General features: G+C 45.9%; 1 protein-coding gene across 1 annotated transcript in view; it reads left to right on the top strand.

The window, feature by feature from the left end:
* The first annotated feature begins 277 nt into the window (after positions 1-277).
* Positions 278-16,844, top strand: part of LOC148511581 (microtubule-actin cross-linking factor 1, isoforms 6/7-like) — a 255,456-nt gene continuing 238,889 nt past the window's right edge. The window contains exon 1 of the mRNA XM_088442060.1: positions 278-565. The gene's annotated coding sequence lies outside the window, so the exon portion shown is untranslated. The remainder of the gene's footprint in view (positions 566-16,844) is intronic.

The following is a 16,844-nucleotide window of genomic DNA, read 5'->3' as shown; positions in this document are numbered from 1 at the left end:
ATTTATCACCCTGGTGTTTAGTGGACCGGCCCCTTCTCCAGCCACTCGTTGGTGCGAGGCATAACTTTCCCACAGACACACCTGGTCTGAAGAGCTTACAGCTTATTCCTTAGTCAGGAGTCCCGAGAGCAAATATCCGTGTCCCTGTCCTCTGCATTCATCCCTCCTCCCCTCGCTCCCAGCACAGCAGGATAAAGAGAGCGGAGAACAATACAAATCCCGCGTGTTTGTAACAGACACACTCAGCCTAGCACACAAAGTTAGTCTGGGAACGGAGGAGCAGCCTCTGATATACTCCCCGGGGGAAGAATCAGGGGTGCTCTCATTAGGACCTGGATTATCCGGCTTCTGAGTATGGCACAGCGGGGTCCCTTCCAGGCTAAGTTTGGTGGCGGAGGCAGCCTGGTGCCCGGGAGATCTGGCTGAGAAGATGGTGAGCTAGCTGGGCGGCTGGAGAGCGGCAGGTGCAGCAGCATTCCGAGGTCGGGGACACCAGAGCCAGACGGTGGCCTTATCCCAGCTTTCTAAGGAGGCTTCCAGGAAACCTGCGCCCCCAAACCCTCAGGTAATTCATGTCATTCCTCTGTACACAGAGATATGTCATTTACCCTTAGCTACACTATGTAATGCATCATTATCTTCTATGTACATGTATGTCATTTATCCATAGCTACACTATGTAATGCATCATTATCTTCTATGTACATGTATGTCATTACATGTTATGTGACGGCTCCTCTGGCATTTTTACACAAAGGATTCCTTTCAGATAGGATGTGAGTTCTGTGTATAATAATTGGCGTGTAGGACACGCTCTCTGCCATGTCCGCCTTGCTGCTTATGAGCATAGACTGGCACTATAATGGGCATACAGTAGGCATGATCATCACATGTCTCATGTCTATGTAAATGAGCGGCGCTTCCAACGGACACCTCCTTCCGCCGCTCACTGCGACAATATATCAGTATCCCAACCGGACACATGTGCAGCGCTGCTGGGGCCCATCTGACACGTTACACGCACCAAAAGCCAGCGCTAATTCATCCGTATGCATTTATAGCGCACGCTTCCTAATGAGCTGGCCAGACAATGAGTGGGAGCCAGGGACATGCCTACACATGGGAAGTGCTGCGAGCTGGACACATGACAGTGATCTGTGCCGTGACACACACGTGCCACTACCTAACACATTGCTGCTCTCAGCCTTTACACATACATGTGACGGAAGTCCTACCTTGTTCACGCTCTCTGATACGGTCATGTGTGGTCCAGGGGGAGTATGTAGCAATGCCTGTGTGTGTGAGATCAGGCGTGCTGCTGTTTACATAGGGGATGTTACCTAATTGATACTTTCTGGGTACACACACATATATATATATATGCTGCCTGCGTTAAGTTCACATGTAGGGGTTATATTTACTAAAGGTTAATTTTAAATAGATTTAAAATTGCAGACGTCATACATACAGAATAAGAACAGACACTGAGGAATACACCCAGCATACAGAACTAGAGAAGTGGTACTGTGCAGATGCCATACATACAGAATAAGAACAGACACTGAGGAATACACCCAGCATACAAAACTAGAGAAGTGGTACTGTGCAGATGCAATACATCCAGAATAAGAACAGACACAGAGGAATACACCCAGCATACAAAACTAGAGAAGTGGTACTGTGCAGATGCAATACATCCAGAATAAGAACAGACACTGAGGAATACACCCAGCATACAGAACTAGAGAAGTGGTACTGTGCAGATGGCATACATACAGAATAAGAACAGACACTGAGAATTACACCCAGCATACCGAACTAGAGAAGTGGTACTGTGCATATGTCATACATACAGAATAAGAACAGACACTGAGGAATACACCCAGCATACAAAACTAGAGAAGTGGTACTGTGCAGATGCAATACAATCAGAATAAGAACAGACACTGAGGAATACACCCAGCATACAGAACTAGAGAAGTGGTACTGTGCATATGTCATACATCCAGAATAAGAACAGACACTGAGAATTACACCCAGCATACAGAACTAGAGAAGTGGTACTGTGCAGATGTCATACATACAGAATAAGAACAGACACTGAGAATTACACCCAGCATACAGAACTAGAGAAGTGGTACTGTGCAGATGCCATACATCCAGAATAAGAACAGACACTGAGGAATATACCCAACATACAGAACTAGAGAAGTGGTACTGTGCAGATGTCATACATACAGAATAAGAACAGACACTGAGGAATACACCCAGCATACAAAACTAGAGAAGTGGTACTGTGCAGATGCCATACATCCAGAATAAGAACAGACACTGAGGAATACACCCAGCATACAGAACTAGAGAAGTGGTACTGTGCAGATGCCATACATCCAGAATAAGAACAAACACTGAGGAATACACCCAGCATACAGAACTAGAGAAGTGGTACTGTGCATATGTCATACATACAGAATAAGAACAGACACTGAGAATTACACCCAGCATACAGAACTAGAGAAGTGGTACTGTGCAGATGTCATACATACAGAATAAGAACAGATACTGAGGAATACACCCAGCATACAGAACTAGAGAAGTGGTACTGTGCAGATGCAAAACATCCAGAAAAAGAACAGACACCGAGGAATACACCCAGCATACAGAACTAGAGAAGTGGTACTGTGCAGATGGCATACATCCAGAATAAGAACAGACACTGAGGAATACACCCAGCATACAAAACTAGAGAAGTGGTACTGTGCACATGCAATACATCCAGAATAAGAACAGACACTGAGAATTACACCCAGCATACAGAACTAGAGAAGTGGTACTGTGCATATGTCATACATTCAGACTAAGAACAGACACTGAGGAATACACCCAGCAAACAGAACTAGAGAAGTGGTACTGTGCAGATGTCATACATTCAGACTAAGAACAGACACTGAGAATTACACCCAGCATACCGAAATAGAGAAGTGGAACTGTGCAGATGTCATACATACAGAATAAGAACAGACACTGAGAATTACACCCAGCAAACATAACTAGAGAAGTGGTACTGTGCAGATGGCATACATACAGAATAAGAACAGACACTGAGAATTACACCCAGAATACAGAACTAGAGAAGTGGTACTGTGCAGATGGCATACATACAGAATAAGAACAGGCACTGAGAATTACACCCAGCATACAGAACTAGAGAAGTGGTACTGTGCAGATGCCATACTTTCAGACTAAGAACAGATACTAAGGATTACACCCAGCATACTGTCAGATTAAGAAGAGATACTGAGAATCACACACCAGCATACAGAACTAGAGAAGTGGTACTGTGCAGATGCCATACTGTTACAATAAGAACAGATACTGAGGATTACACCCAGATTACAGAACTAGAGAAGTGGTGCTGTGCAGATGTCATATATCAAGACTAAGAACAGATACTGATAATTACACCCAGATTACAGAACTAGAGGAGTGGTACTGTGCATATGTCATATATCAAGACTAAGAACAGATACTGAGAATCACACACCAGCATACAGAACTAGAGAAGTGGTACTGTGCAGATGCCATACTGTTACAATAAGAACAGATACTGATCATTACACCCAGATGACAGAACTAGAGAAGTGGTACTGTGCAGATGTCACACATTCAGACATTGCTATGTATTATAAACATTGATCATCCATGCTTATGCTGGGAACACACTGGCCGATATATCGGCACATCATGCTGTGTGTACGGGCGGTCAGCACATCGGTAAGTGTGTATGCACTTACCGATCGTCCGATAGGACGGCGGATCAGCTACAATGCAATATATACCTGCGCAGGAGTCCTGCCCACAATGCATTATATACCTGCACAGGAGTCCCGTCCACAATGCATTATGGCCCTGATTCAGAGCCGCTCGTAAGCGGCCGCTCGTTCGTTCTGACCGATGTTCGCACATCTGCGCATGCGTACGGATTTTAATTCGCATGCGCGAACCAGTCACTGCGGCCAAAAATCGTTTGTTCGCTATATAGCGAATGCCTGCTATTTTGAGTGACAGAAGGAGGCGTATGTGGGTGGTAACAGGGGAAGGTGCTTGAAAACGGGAGTGTGGAATTCGAACGCAGGCGTGCAAAAAAGTCAAAACGGGCGTTTTAAGGGTGTGCATAATTAATACAGCAGCGTCATTGACCACGTCACTTGGTTTTTTTTTACTCAGAACTGCTCGCAAAATAGCGGTTGAAAAAACCAGCCACAAGAATAGCGAGCAGTTCATACGCTGTTCGATGTACTCGATTAATCTAATAAATAGCGGACATGACGTATGGTGCGAGCGGCAAGGGGGCGTATTTTTCAAAATTACAACCGCAAGTTTTGCTCGCTCGTTCAGACTTAGAGGCGTGAACAGACCGCAATTAGCGAACGGTTCATTTGAATAGCCACCCCTTGTTTTAGAACGAACGACCGCAAATAGCGAGTGGGTCTGGATCAGGCCCTATATACCTGCGCATTAGTCCCGCCCACAATGCATTATATACTTGCACAGGAGTCCCGCCCACAATGCATTATATACCTGTGCAGGAGTCCCGCCCACAATGCATTATATACCTGCCCAGGAGTCCCGCCCACAATGCATTATATACCTGCACAGGAGTCCCGCCCACAATGCATTATATACCTGCACAGGAGTCCCGCCCTCAATGCATTATATACCTGCGCAGGAGTCCCGCCCACAATGCATTATATACCTGCGCAGGAGTCCCGCCCGCAATGCATTATATACCTGCGCAGGAGAACCGCCCGCAATGCATTATATACCTGCCCAGGAGTCCCGCCCACAATGCATTATATACCTGCACAGGAGTCCCGCCCACAATGCATTATATACCTGCGCAGGAGTCCCGCCCACAATGCATTATATACCTGCGCAGGAGTCCTGCCCACAATGCATTATATACCTGCGCAGGAGTCCTGCCCACAATGCATTATATACCTGCGCAGGAGTCCCGCCCGCAATGCATTATATACCTGCGCAGGAGAACCGCCCGCAATGCATTATATACCTGCGCAGGAGCCCGCCCGCAATGCATTATATACCTGCGCAGGAAATTTGCCCGCAATGCATTATATACCTGCGCAGGAGTCCCGCTCGCAATGCATTATATACCTGCGCAGGAGTCCCGCTCGCAATGCATTATGTACCTGCGCAGGAGTCCCGCCCGCAATACATTATATACCTGCGCAGGAGAACCGCCCGCAATGCATTATATACCTGCACAGAAGTCCCGCCCAAAATGTATTATATACCTGCACAGGAGTCCCGCCCACAATGCATTACATACCTGTGCAGGAGACCGGCCCGTAATGCATTATATACCTGCACAGGAGTCCCGTCCACAATGCATTATATACCTGCACAGGAGTCCCGCCCACAATGCATTATATACCTGCGCAGGAGTCCCACCCACAGTGCATTATATACCTGCGCAGGAGACCCGCCCGCAATGCATTATATACCTGCGCAGGAGACCCGCTCGCAATGCATTATATACCTGCGCAGGAGTCCCGCTCTCAATGCATTATGTACCTGCGCAGGAGTCCCGCCCGCAATGCATTATATACCTGCGCAGGAGTCCCCCCACAATGCATTATATACCTGCGCAGGAGACCCGCCCGCAATGCATTATATACCTGCGCAGGAGACCCGCCCGCAATGCTTTATATACCTGCGCAGGAGACCCGCCCGCAATGCGTTATATACCTGCGCAGGAGACCCGCCCGCAATGCGTTATATACCTGCGCAGGAGTCCCGCCCGCAATGCTTTATATACCTGCGCAGGAGTCCCGCCCGCAATGCATTATATACCTGTGCAGGAGACCGCCCACAATGTATGATATACTGTACTGTACCTGTGCAGGAGACCTTCCGCAATGTATGATTATACTGTACCTGTGCAGGATACAAGCCCATAATGCAATATGGACCTCATTCAGAGACGTTCGCTATTTGCAGTCGTTCGTTCAAAAACAAGGGGTGGCTATTCAAATGATCCGTTCGCACATTGCAGTCTGTTCACACCTCTAAGTCTGAACGAGCGAGCAAAACATACGCTCGTTTATTTGATAAAAACGCCCCCTGGCCGCACGCACCATACGTCATGTCCGCTATTTATTAGATTAATCGAGTACATCGTACAGCGTATGAACTGTTCGCTATTCTTGTGGTTGGTTTTTTCAACCGCTATTTTGCGAGCAGTTCTGAGTTAAAAAAAACCAAATGACGTGGTCAATGACGCTGCTGTATTAATTATGCACTCCCTTAAAACGCCCGTTTTGACCTTTAAGCACGCCTGCGTTCTGATCTCCACTCCCCGTTTTCAAGCACCTTCCCCTGTTACCACCCACATACGCCTCATTCTGTCACTCAAAATAGCAGGCACTCGCTATATAGCGTACAAACGATATTCGGCCGCACTGACTGGTTCGCGCATGCGTACTAAAAACCGTACGCATGCGCAGATGTGCGAACATCGCTCGGAACGCACGTACTGCCGCTAACGAGCGGCTCTGAATCAGGCCCTATGTACCTGTGCCAGAGACCCGCCTAATATGTAGAATGTACATGTGCAGAAGACCCGCCCACCATGCATTATATACCTGTGCAGGAGACCCACCCATAATGCATGATATATCTGCACAGGCAGACCGCCCACAATGCGAATGTACTTGCACAGGAGACCCACCCACAATGCAATATGTACCTGTACAGGAGACAATGCAATATGTACCTGTGCAAAAGACCCACCCACAACGTAATATATACCTGTGCAGGAGACAATGCAATATATACCTGTACAAAAGACCCACCCACAATGCATTATATACCTGTGCAGGAGACCTGCACACAATGCATTATATACAGCAGATCCACAATGCAGTATATGCATCAGAAGTACTGTAATTGAGATCTCCTTTCACTAGCCAAACCCCTGAGGCTATTAGTGGTATAGATCTCCTCCTACACTTGGTCAGACCAAATAAAAGGTACAGTTCCATTCTTTCTCTAATAAGACCATCATTGGGGTACAGCTCCTCTATTTCTCTAGTAATACCCCTGAAGATTGTAAAATTGGGGTACAGTTCCGCTCTCTAACTATAACCCTGAAGATGGTAACATTGGGGTACAGCTCCTCTCTTTCTCTAGTAAGACCCCTGAATATGGTAACATTGGGGTACAGCTCCTCTCTTTCTCTGGTAATACCCCTGAAGATGGTAACATTGGGGTACAGCTCATCTCTTTCTCTGGTAAGACCCCTGAAGATGGTAACATTGGGGTACAGCTCCTCTTTCTCTAGTAAGACCCCTGAAGATGGTAACATTGGGGTACAGCTCCTCTCTTTCTCTAGTAATACCCCTGAAGATGGTACATTGGGGTACAGCTCCTCTCTTTCTCTAGTACGACCCCTGAAGATGGTAACATTGGGGTACAGCTCCTCTCTTTCTCTAGTACGACCCCTGAAGATGGTAACATTGGGGTACAGCTCCTCTCTTTCTCTAGTACGACCCCTGAATATGGTAACATTGGGGTACAGCTCCTCTCTTTCTCTAGTAAGACCACTGAACATGGTAACATTGTGGTACAGCTCCTCTCTTTCTCTAGTAAGACCCCTGAAGATGGTACATTGGGGTACAGCGCCTCTCTTTCTCTAGTACGACCCCTGAAGATGGTAACATTGGGGTACAGCTCCTCTTTCTCTAGTAAGACCCCTGAAGATGGTAACATTGGGGTACAGCTCCTCTTTCTCTAGTAAGACCCCTGAAGATGGTAACATTGGAATACAGCTCCTCTTTCTCTAGTAAGACCTCTGAATATGGTACATTGGGGGTACAGCTCCTCTTTCTCTAGTAAGACCCCTGAAGATGGTAACATTGGGGTACAGCTCCTCTTTCTCTAGTAATACCCCTGAAGATGGTAACATTGGGGTACAGCTCCTCTTTCTCTAGTAATACCCCTGAAGATGGTAACATTGGGGTACAGCTCATCTTTCTCTAGTAATACCCCTGAAGATGGTAAGCTCCTCTTTCTCTAGTAATACCCCTGAAGATGGTAACATAGGGGTACAGCTCCTCTTTCTCTAGTAATACCCCTGAAGATGGTAACATTGGGGTACAGCTCCTCTTTTTCTAGTAATACCCCTGAAGATGGTAACATTGGGGTACAGCTCCTCTTTCTCTAGTAATACCCCTGAAGATGGTAATAGAGGGGTACAGCTCCTCTTTCTCTAGTAATACCCCTGAAGATGGTAACATAGGGGTACAGCTCCTCTTTCTCTAGTACTACCCCTGAAGATGGTAACATTGGGGTACAGCTCCTCTTTCGCTAGTAATACCCCTGAAGATGGTAACATTGGGGTACAGCTCCTCTTTCTCTAGTAATACCCCTGAAGATGGTAACATTGGGGTACGTCTCCTCTCTTTCTCTAGTAAGACCCCTGAAGATGGTAACATTGGGGTACAGCTCCTCTTTCTCTAGTAATACCCCTAAAGATAGTAACATTGGGGTACAGCTCCTCTTTCTCTAGTAATACCCCTGAAGATGGTAACATTGGGGTACAGCTCCTCTTTCTCTAGTAATACCCCTGAAGATGGTAACATTGGGGTACAGCTCCTCTTTCTCTAGTAATACCCCTGAAGATGGTAACATTGGGGTACAGCTCCTCTTTCTCTAGTAATACCCCTGAAGATGGTAATATAGGGGTACAGCTCCTCTTTCTCTAGTAATACCCCTAAAGATGGTAATATAGGGGTACAGCTCCTCTTTCTCTAGTAATACCCCTAAAGATGGTAATATAGGGGTACAGCTCCTCTTTCTCTAGTAATACCCCTAAAGATGGTAATATAGGGGTACAGCTCCTCTTTCTCTAGTAATACCCCTAAAGATGGTAATATAGGGGTACAGCTCCTCTTTCTCTAGTAATACCCCTGAAGATGGTAACATTGGGGTACAGCTCCTCTTTCTCTAGTAATACCCCTGAAGATGGTAACATTGGGGTACAGCTCCTCTTTCTCTAGTAATACCCCTGAAGATGGTAACATTGGGGTACAGCTCCTCTTTCTCTAGTAATACCCCTGAAGATGGTAACATTGGGGTACAGCTCCTCTTTCTCTAGTAATACCCCTGAAGATGGTAACATTGGGATACAGCTCCTCTTTCTCTAGTAATACCCCTGAAGATGGTAACATTGGGGTACAGCTCCTCTTTCTCTAGTAATACCCCTGAAGATAGTAACATTGTGGTACAGCTCCTTTTTCTAGTAATACCCCTGAAGATGGTAACATTGGGGTACAGCTCCTCTTTTTCTAGTAATACCCCTGAAGATGGTAACATTGGGGTACAGCTCCTCTTTTTCTAGTAATACCCCTGAAGATGGTAACATTGTGGTACAGCTCCTCTTTCTCTAGTAATACCCCTGAAGATGGTACATTGGGGTACAGCGCCTCTCTTTCTCTAGTACGACCCCTGAAGATGGTAACATTGGGGTACAGCTCCTCTTTCTCTAATAATACCCCTGAAGATGGTAACATAGGGGTACAGCTCCTCTTTCTCTAGTAATACCCCTGAAGATGGTAACATAGGGGTACAGCTCCTCTTTCTCTAGTAATACCCCTGAAGATGGTAACATAGGGGTACAGCTCCTCTTTCTCTAGTAATACCCCTGAAGATGGTAACATAGGGGTACAGCTCCTCTTTCTCTAGTAATACCCCTGAAGATGGTAACATTGGGGTACAGCTCCTCTTTCTCTAGTAATACCCCTGAAGATGGTAATATAGGGGTACAGCTCCTCTTTCTCTAGTAATACCCCTGAAGATGGTAACATAGGGGTACAGCTCCTCTTTCTCTAGTAATACCCCTGAAGATGGTAACATTGGGGTACAGCTCCTCTTTCTCTAGTAATACCCCTGAAGATGGTAACATAGGGGTACAGCTCCTCTTTCTCTAGTAATACCCCTGAAGATGGTAACATAGGGGTACAGCTCCTCTTTCTCTAGTAATACCCCTGAAGATGGTAACATTGGGGTACAGCTCCTCTTTCTCTAGTAATACCCCTGAAGATGGTAACATAGGGGTACAGCTCCTCTTTCTCTAGTAATACCCCTGAAGATGGTAACATTGGGGTACAGCTCCTCTTTCTCTAGTAATACCCCTGAAGATGGTAACATAGGGGTACAGCTCCTCTTTCTCTAGTAATACCCCTGAAGATGGTAATATAGGGGTACAGCTCCTCTTTCTCTAGTAATACTCCTGAAGATGGTAATATAGGGGTACAGCTCCTCTTTCTCTAGTAATACCCCTGAAGATGGTAATATAGGGGTACAGCTCCTCTTTCTCTAGTAATACCCCTGAAGATGGTAATATAGGGGTACAGCTCCTCTTTCTCTAGTAATACCCCTGAAGATGGTAATATAGGGGTACAGCTCCTCTTTCTCTAGTAATACCCCTGAAGATGGTAACATAGGGGTACAGCTCCTCTTTCTCTAGTAATACCCCTGAAGATGGTAACATTGGGGTACAGCTCCTCTTTCTCTAGTAATACCCCTGAAGATGGTAACATAGGGGTACAGCTCCTCTTTCTCTAGTAATACCCCTGAAGATGGTAACATTGGGGTACAGCTCCTCTTTCTCTAGTAATACCCCTGAAGATGGTAACATAGGGGTACAGCTCCTCTTTCTCTAGTAATACCCCTGAAGATGGTAACATTGGGGTACAGCTCCTCTTTCTCTAGTAATACCCCTGAAGATGGTAACATAGGGGTACAGCTCCTCTTTCTCTAGTAATACCCCTGAAGATGGTAATATAGGGGTACAGCTCCTCTTTCTCTAGTAATACCCCTGAAGATGGTAATATAGGGGTACAGCTCCTCTTTCTCTAGTAATACCCCTGAAGATGGTAATATAGGGGTACAGCTCCTCTTTCTCTAGTAATACCCCTGAAGATGGTAACATAGGGGTACAGCTCCTCTTTCTCTAGTAATACCCCTGAAGATGGTAACATTGGGGTACAGCTCCTCTTTCTCTAGTAATACCCCTGAAGATGGTAACATAGGGGTACAGCTCCTCTTTCTCTAGTAATACCCCTGAAGATGGTAACATTGGGGTACAGCTCCTCTTTCTCTAGTAATACCCCTGAAGATGGTAACATAGGGGTACAGCTCCTCTTTCTCTAGTAATACCCCTGAAGATGGTAATATAGGGGTACAGCTCCTCTTTCTCTAGTAATACCCCTGAAGATGGTAATATAGGGGTACAGCTCCTCTTTCTCTAGTAATACCCCTGAAGATGGTAATATAGGGGTACAGCTCCTCTTTCTCTAGTAATACCCCTGAAGATGGTAATATAGGGGTACAGCTCCTCTTTCTCTAGTAATACCCCTGAAGATGGTAACATAGGGGTACAGCTCCTCTTTCTCTAGTAATACCCCTGAAGATGGTAACATTGGGGTACAGCTCCTCTTTCTCTAATAATACCCCTGAAGATGGTAACATTGGGGTACAGCTCCTCTTTCTCTAGTAATACCCCTGAAGATGGTAACATAGGGGTACAGCTCCTCTTTCTCTAGTAATACCCCTGAAGATGGTAACATTGGGGTACAGCTCCTCTTTCTCTAGTAATACCCCTGAAGATGGTAACATAGGGGTACAGCTCCTCTTTCTCTAGTAATACCCCTGAAGATGGTAATATAGGGGTACAGCTCCTCTTTCTCTAGTAATACCCCTGAAGATGGTAATATAGGGGTACAGCTCCTCTTTCTCTAGTAATACCCCTGAAGATGGTAATATAGGGGTACAGCTCCTCTTTCTCTAGTAATACCCCTGAAGATGGTAACATAGGGGTACAGCTCCTCTTTCTCTAGTAATACCCCTGAAGATGGTAACATAGGGGTACAGCTCCTCTTTCTCTAGTAATACCCCTGAAGATGGTAACATTGGGGTACAGCTCCTCTTTCTCTAGTAATACCCCTGAAGATGGTAACATAGGGATACAGCTCCTCTTTCTCTAGTAATACCCCTGAAGATGGTAATATAGGGGTACAGCTCCTCTTTCTCTAGTAATACCCCTGAAGATGGTAATATAGGGGTACAGCTCCTCTTTCTCTAGTAATACCCCTGAAGATGGTAATATAGGGGTACAGCTCCTCTTTCTCTAGTAATACCCCTGAAGATGGTAATATAGGGGTACAGCTCCTCTTTCTCTAGTAATACCCCTGAAGATGGTAATATAGGGGTACAGCTCCTCTTTCTCTAGTAATACCCCTGAAGATGGTAACATAGGGGTACAGCTCCTCTTTCTCTAGTAATACCCCTGAAGATGGTAACATTGGGGTACAGCTCCTCTTTCTCTAGTAATACCCCTGAAGATGGTAACATAGGGGTACAGCTCCTCTTTCTCTAGTAATACCCCTGAAGATGGTAACATTGGGGTACAGCTCCTCTTTCTCTAGTAATACCCCTGAAGATGGTAACATAGGGGTACAGCTCCTCTTTCTCTAGTAATACCCCTGAAGATGGTAATATAGGGGTACAGCTCCTCTTTCTCTAGTAATACCCCTGAAGATGGTAACATAGGGGTACAGCTCCTCTTTCTCTAGTAATACCCCTGAAGATGGTAACATAGGGGTACAGCTCCTCTTTCTCTAGTAATACCCCTGAAGATGGTAATATAGGGGTACAGCTCCTCTTTCTCTAGTAATACCCCTGAAGATGGTAATATAGGGGTACAGCTCCTCTTTCTCTAGTAATACCCCTGAAGATGGTAATATAGGGGTACAGCTCCTCTTTCTCTAGTAATACCCCTGAAGATGGTAATATAGGGGTACAGCTCCTCTTTCTCTAGTAATACCCCTGAAGATGGTAACATAGGGGTACAGCTCCTCTTTCTCTAGTAATACCCCTGAAGATGGTAACATTGGGGTACAGCTCCTCTTTCTCTAGTAATACCCCTGAAGATGGTAACATTGGGGTACAGCTCCTCTTTCTCTAGTAATACCCCTGAAGATGGTAACATTGGGGTACAGCTCCTCTTTCTCTAGTAATACCCCTGAAGATGGTAACATAGGGGTACAGCTCCTCTTTCTCTAGTAATACCCCTGAAGATGGTAATATAGGGGTACAGCTCCTCTTTCTCTAGTAATACCCCTGAAGATGGTAATATAGGGGTACAGCTCCTCTTTCTCTAGTAATACCCCTGAAGATGGTAATATAGGGGTACAGCTCCTCTTTCTCTAGTAATACCCCTGAAGATGGTAATATAGGGGTACAGCTCCTCTTTCTCTAGTAATACCCCTGAAGATGGTAATATAGGGGTACAGCTCCTCTTTCTCTAGTAATACCCCTGAAGATGGTAATATAGGGGTACATCTCCTCTTTCTCTAGTAATACCCCTGAAGATGGTAACATAGGGGTACAGCTCCTCTTTCTCTAGTAATACCCCTGAAGATGGTAACATTGGGGTACAGCTCCTCTTTCTCTAGTAATACCCCTTCACTATGAGACATCAGCAGATATCACTCTTCAGGCCATTACGTACATAACACTATGACAAGAAAAGTGTGTAAGCTCTTCTGCTATCTCAGCCATTACTGATATATAATATACTGTATACTGTGCTCCCCTGACTACACATATAAGAGGGGCACGGAGAGGTCTGGCTTTGGGCCCCTCCCGGGGACAACTTATTTGGAAGATTTCTCTGTTTTAGTTCCCTCCCTAATCTCCACATTCCCGCCCCATCTCCTCAGGGCTGCGGATAGATATAGATAGATTACCTTCCTCTCCTCTCCTCAGGGGATCTCTCTTTCAAAATGGTCGCCGCCTGTCTTTTCCTATTGGTCCATATCAGTCACATGGTGCCGACCATCATCATATTCTGTCTGACCTGACCACCATGTCACATATGGGCAAATACCACAGAATGCCAGGACCTGCTGTGTCCTCTGCCCCCATTCACTCTGTGACCTGTCAGCAGCACATGATGAGGTACCAGACAGACAGCTCACTGGGATGAAGTAGTGTTACATAGAATAGGGATACATGGAAGCCTTAAGCTCATGCACTTACCTGCCCTCCAACATGACCCATTCCATTAATTAGGTACAAAACACTCTGCTCCTGGACTTCCCACCTAATCTATGATTGCAGTCACCTGTGTTGAACTAGGTAATTGATTGAACAGGTGTATATGCACAGGTGGCTGCAATCATAAATTAAGAGGGAAGTCCAGGAGCAGAGCATTGTGTACCTAATGGAAGGGGTCATGTTGGAGGGTCTGCAATTCTGGAAGAAAGATTAACATTTTGGAGAGAATCTGTTTAAATAATGCAGTTTAAGATGTTCCACAACCTTTCTCCAGTGGTAAAAATGTCCATTTCTGTGGCTAGGAGATGTGATTGTTAATGCACACAAGCAAAGCCTGCCTCAGCACTATAATGTATGATACTGTATAATTATATATATATATATATACACACACACACTGTACACAGGTTCTATTTTCTTAGGTACACCGGCTTGGCTATTCAAAAATCTAATTAGCAAACAATGTGGTAGCAGCAACGCAGTGTTTAACAGCATGCATGGTCAAGAGGATCAGTTGTTCAGACCAGAACGGAGTGGAAATGTGATCTGAGTTATTTTTACAGAGAGTATGAGTATCTCATAAACTGATGATTTCCTGGGTATTTGAGGCACAACGGTCTCTGGAGTTTACAGAAAATTGTGCACAAAATAAAATAAAAAAAACATCTGGTGAGCGTCAGTTCTATGGGTGAAAGCATCGTGTTAGTGAGAGAGGTCAGAGGAGAATGGCCAGACTGGCTCAAGCTGAGGGAAGACAGCAGTATCTGAAATAACCATACGTTACACCAGTGGTATACAAGCGAACATCTGATCCTTGTAGTGGACGGGCCAGCAGAACACTACACTCATAATGTCAGCTAATACCAGGATCCTGAGGCTACAGTATGAAGAGTCACAAGATGAAGGGCGGGATACAGCAAGGGGAGAAATGCGGTCAAACCCCCAAAATGTTTAACCACATTGCTCCTATGCACCAATCCCCAATGGATGCGTTGGGTAATGCCATCTCCTGATCCCTCCCAGCACCCCCTGCGGCGCGTGTATCATTCTGCGCATGCACAGAAGGACACCAGAGGGACTTATGGGTCATGGACCTGGAATTCCCTCATTCACAAAGGACAGCTCCTACCAAGAGAGCCTTCCTTTGTGATTTTCTTCATGCATATCGGCGTTACTAACACCGGCAAGCATGTGAAGGTTGGTGGGATCCACCGCCTCCCGAATGCGATGCTTCATTCATCCCGCCCGAAGACTGAAAAAAGCATTTCCTGGTCTGATGAGTCTCGGTTTCTGCTAAAACATGCAGACGGTGGGGTCCATCTTGCATTGGGCAAATGGTTCATGGTGGTGGTGGTCAGGGTTGCCACCCGTCCTGTCTTTTACAGGATTGTCCCGTAAATTAAAGGGACATATGCTGGGTCCTGTATTAATTAAATACAGGATGAAGTTTTTTCTGCTTTTAGGCCTGGTCGGTGTCACCAACCTGCCTCTGTTTGCCACCAGCCACTGGGGCCCAGCAGCTCTTCACGCTGTGCGGCGCTGCACTGTGTGTGTAGTGCACAGCTGAAAGGAAGAGGAGCGCAAAGAAGAGCTTGCAGCAGGCTTTCAGGAGAAAATGGGATTTTGGTACCTACCGGTAAATCCTTTTCTCTGATTCCCCAGGGGACACTGGAGGTGCTTACGATGGGGTATAGAGGCGTGGAATACCGGAGCTGCCACTTTAAATAATTTAGAAGTGTGAAGCTCCTCCCCCTCTATCCCCCATCAGCCCTCAGTTTAGAGAATGAAGACCGAGAGGAGATGGAGAACAACAGGAGTGAAAAGGAGAGAAGATCACACAACAACATATGAAACTATCTGAACAGGCAGGCTAAGAGCGCAGAGGTGGGTGTCCAGTGTCCCCTGTGGAATCAGAGAAAAGGATTTACAGGTAGGTACCAAAATCCCATTTTCTCTTTCATCCACTGGAGGTGCTTACACTGGGGACGTCCCAAAGTTTACCCCACGGGCGGGAGCGCTCTGAGGAACCTGCCGTACAATGCGGCCAGAACTTGATGCAGAAGCCGCAATTGTATCAACCCGTAAAACGTTAGAAAGGGTGAACCGATAACCAAGTCTCCGTATGGCACAATTGTAAGTGGAGGCACACCTCCCAGGCGCTCACGACACACCCACAGAACGCGTGGAAAGAGTGGAATGGACACAGGATGCTAACGATCATAAGCCTGATGGATAGTCAGTCTGATCCAACGAGCCAATGTCTATTTGGATGCTTGTCAATCCCTCCGAACAGCATCATAGAGGACAAAAAGCGACTCGGACTAGCGGAAGACGCCATCCGAGCAACATAGATTCGGCAATCTCAAACCACATCAAGAGTAGAGGAAACACCCGAGTCCTCTATCAAAAAAGGCACCACAATAGGCTGGTTTATGTGGAAAGCCGACACCGTCCTGAGTTCCGCCCCATCAACATGAAAACACAAGGTAAGGCGGCTTATAAGACAGAGCCTCCAATTCCCAAACTCTGCGAGCCAAAGCCAGGAGGAGGACAGTCTTCCCAGACAAATACTAATACCAACCTCCTAAATAGGTTCCAAGATGGAAAACTGAAGATATAAAAGTACCAAATTTAAGTCCCAGGGAGCTGTAAGTGGTACAAAAAAGGTGGCTGCACACTCAAAACTTCCTGAAGAACGTCAG

This window comes from Taudactylus pleione, unplaced genomic scaffold (genome assembly GCF_031769625.1).
Source record: "Taudactylus pleione unplaced genomic scaffold, aTauple2 ptg000304l, whole genome shotgun sequence".
Classification (NCBI taxonomy): domain Eukaryota; kingdom Metazoa; phylum Chordata; class Amphibia; order Anura; family Myobatrachidae; genus Taudactylus; species Taudactylus pleione.
This window is presented reverse-complemented; position numbering and strand designations above follow the sequence as displayed.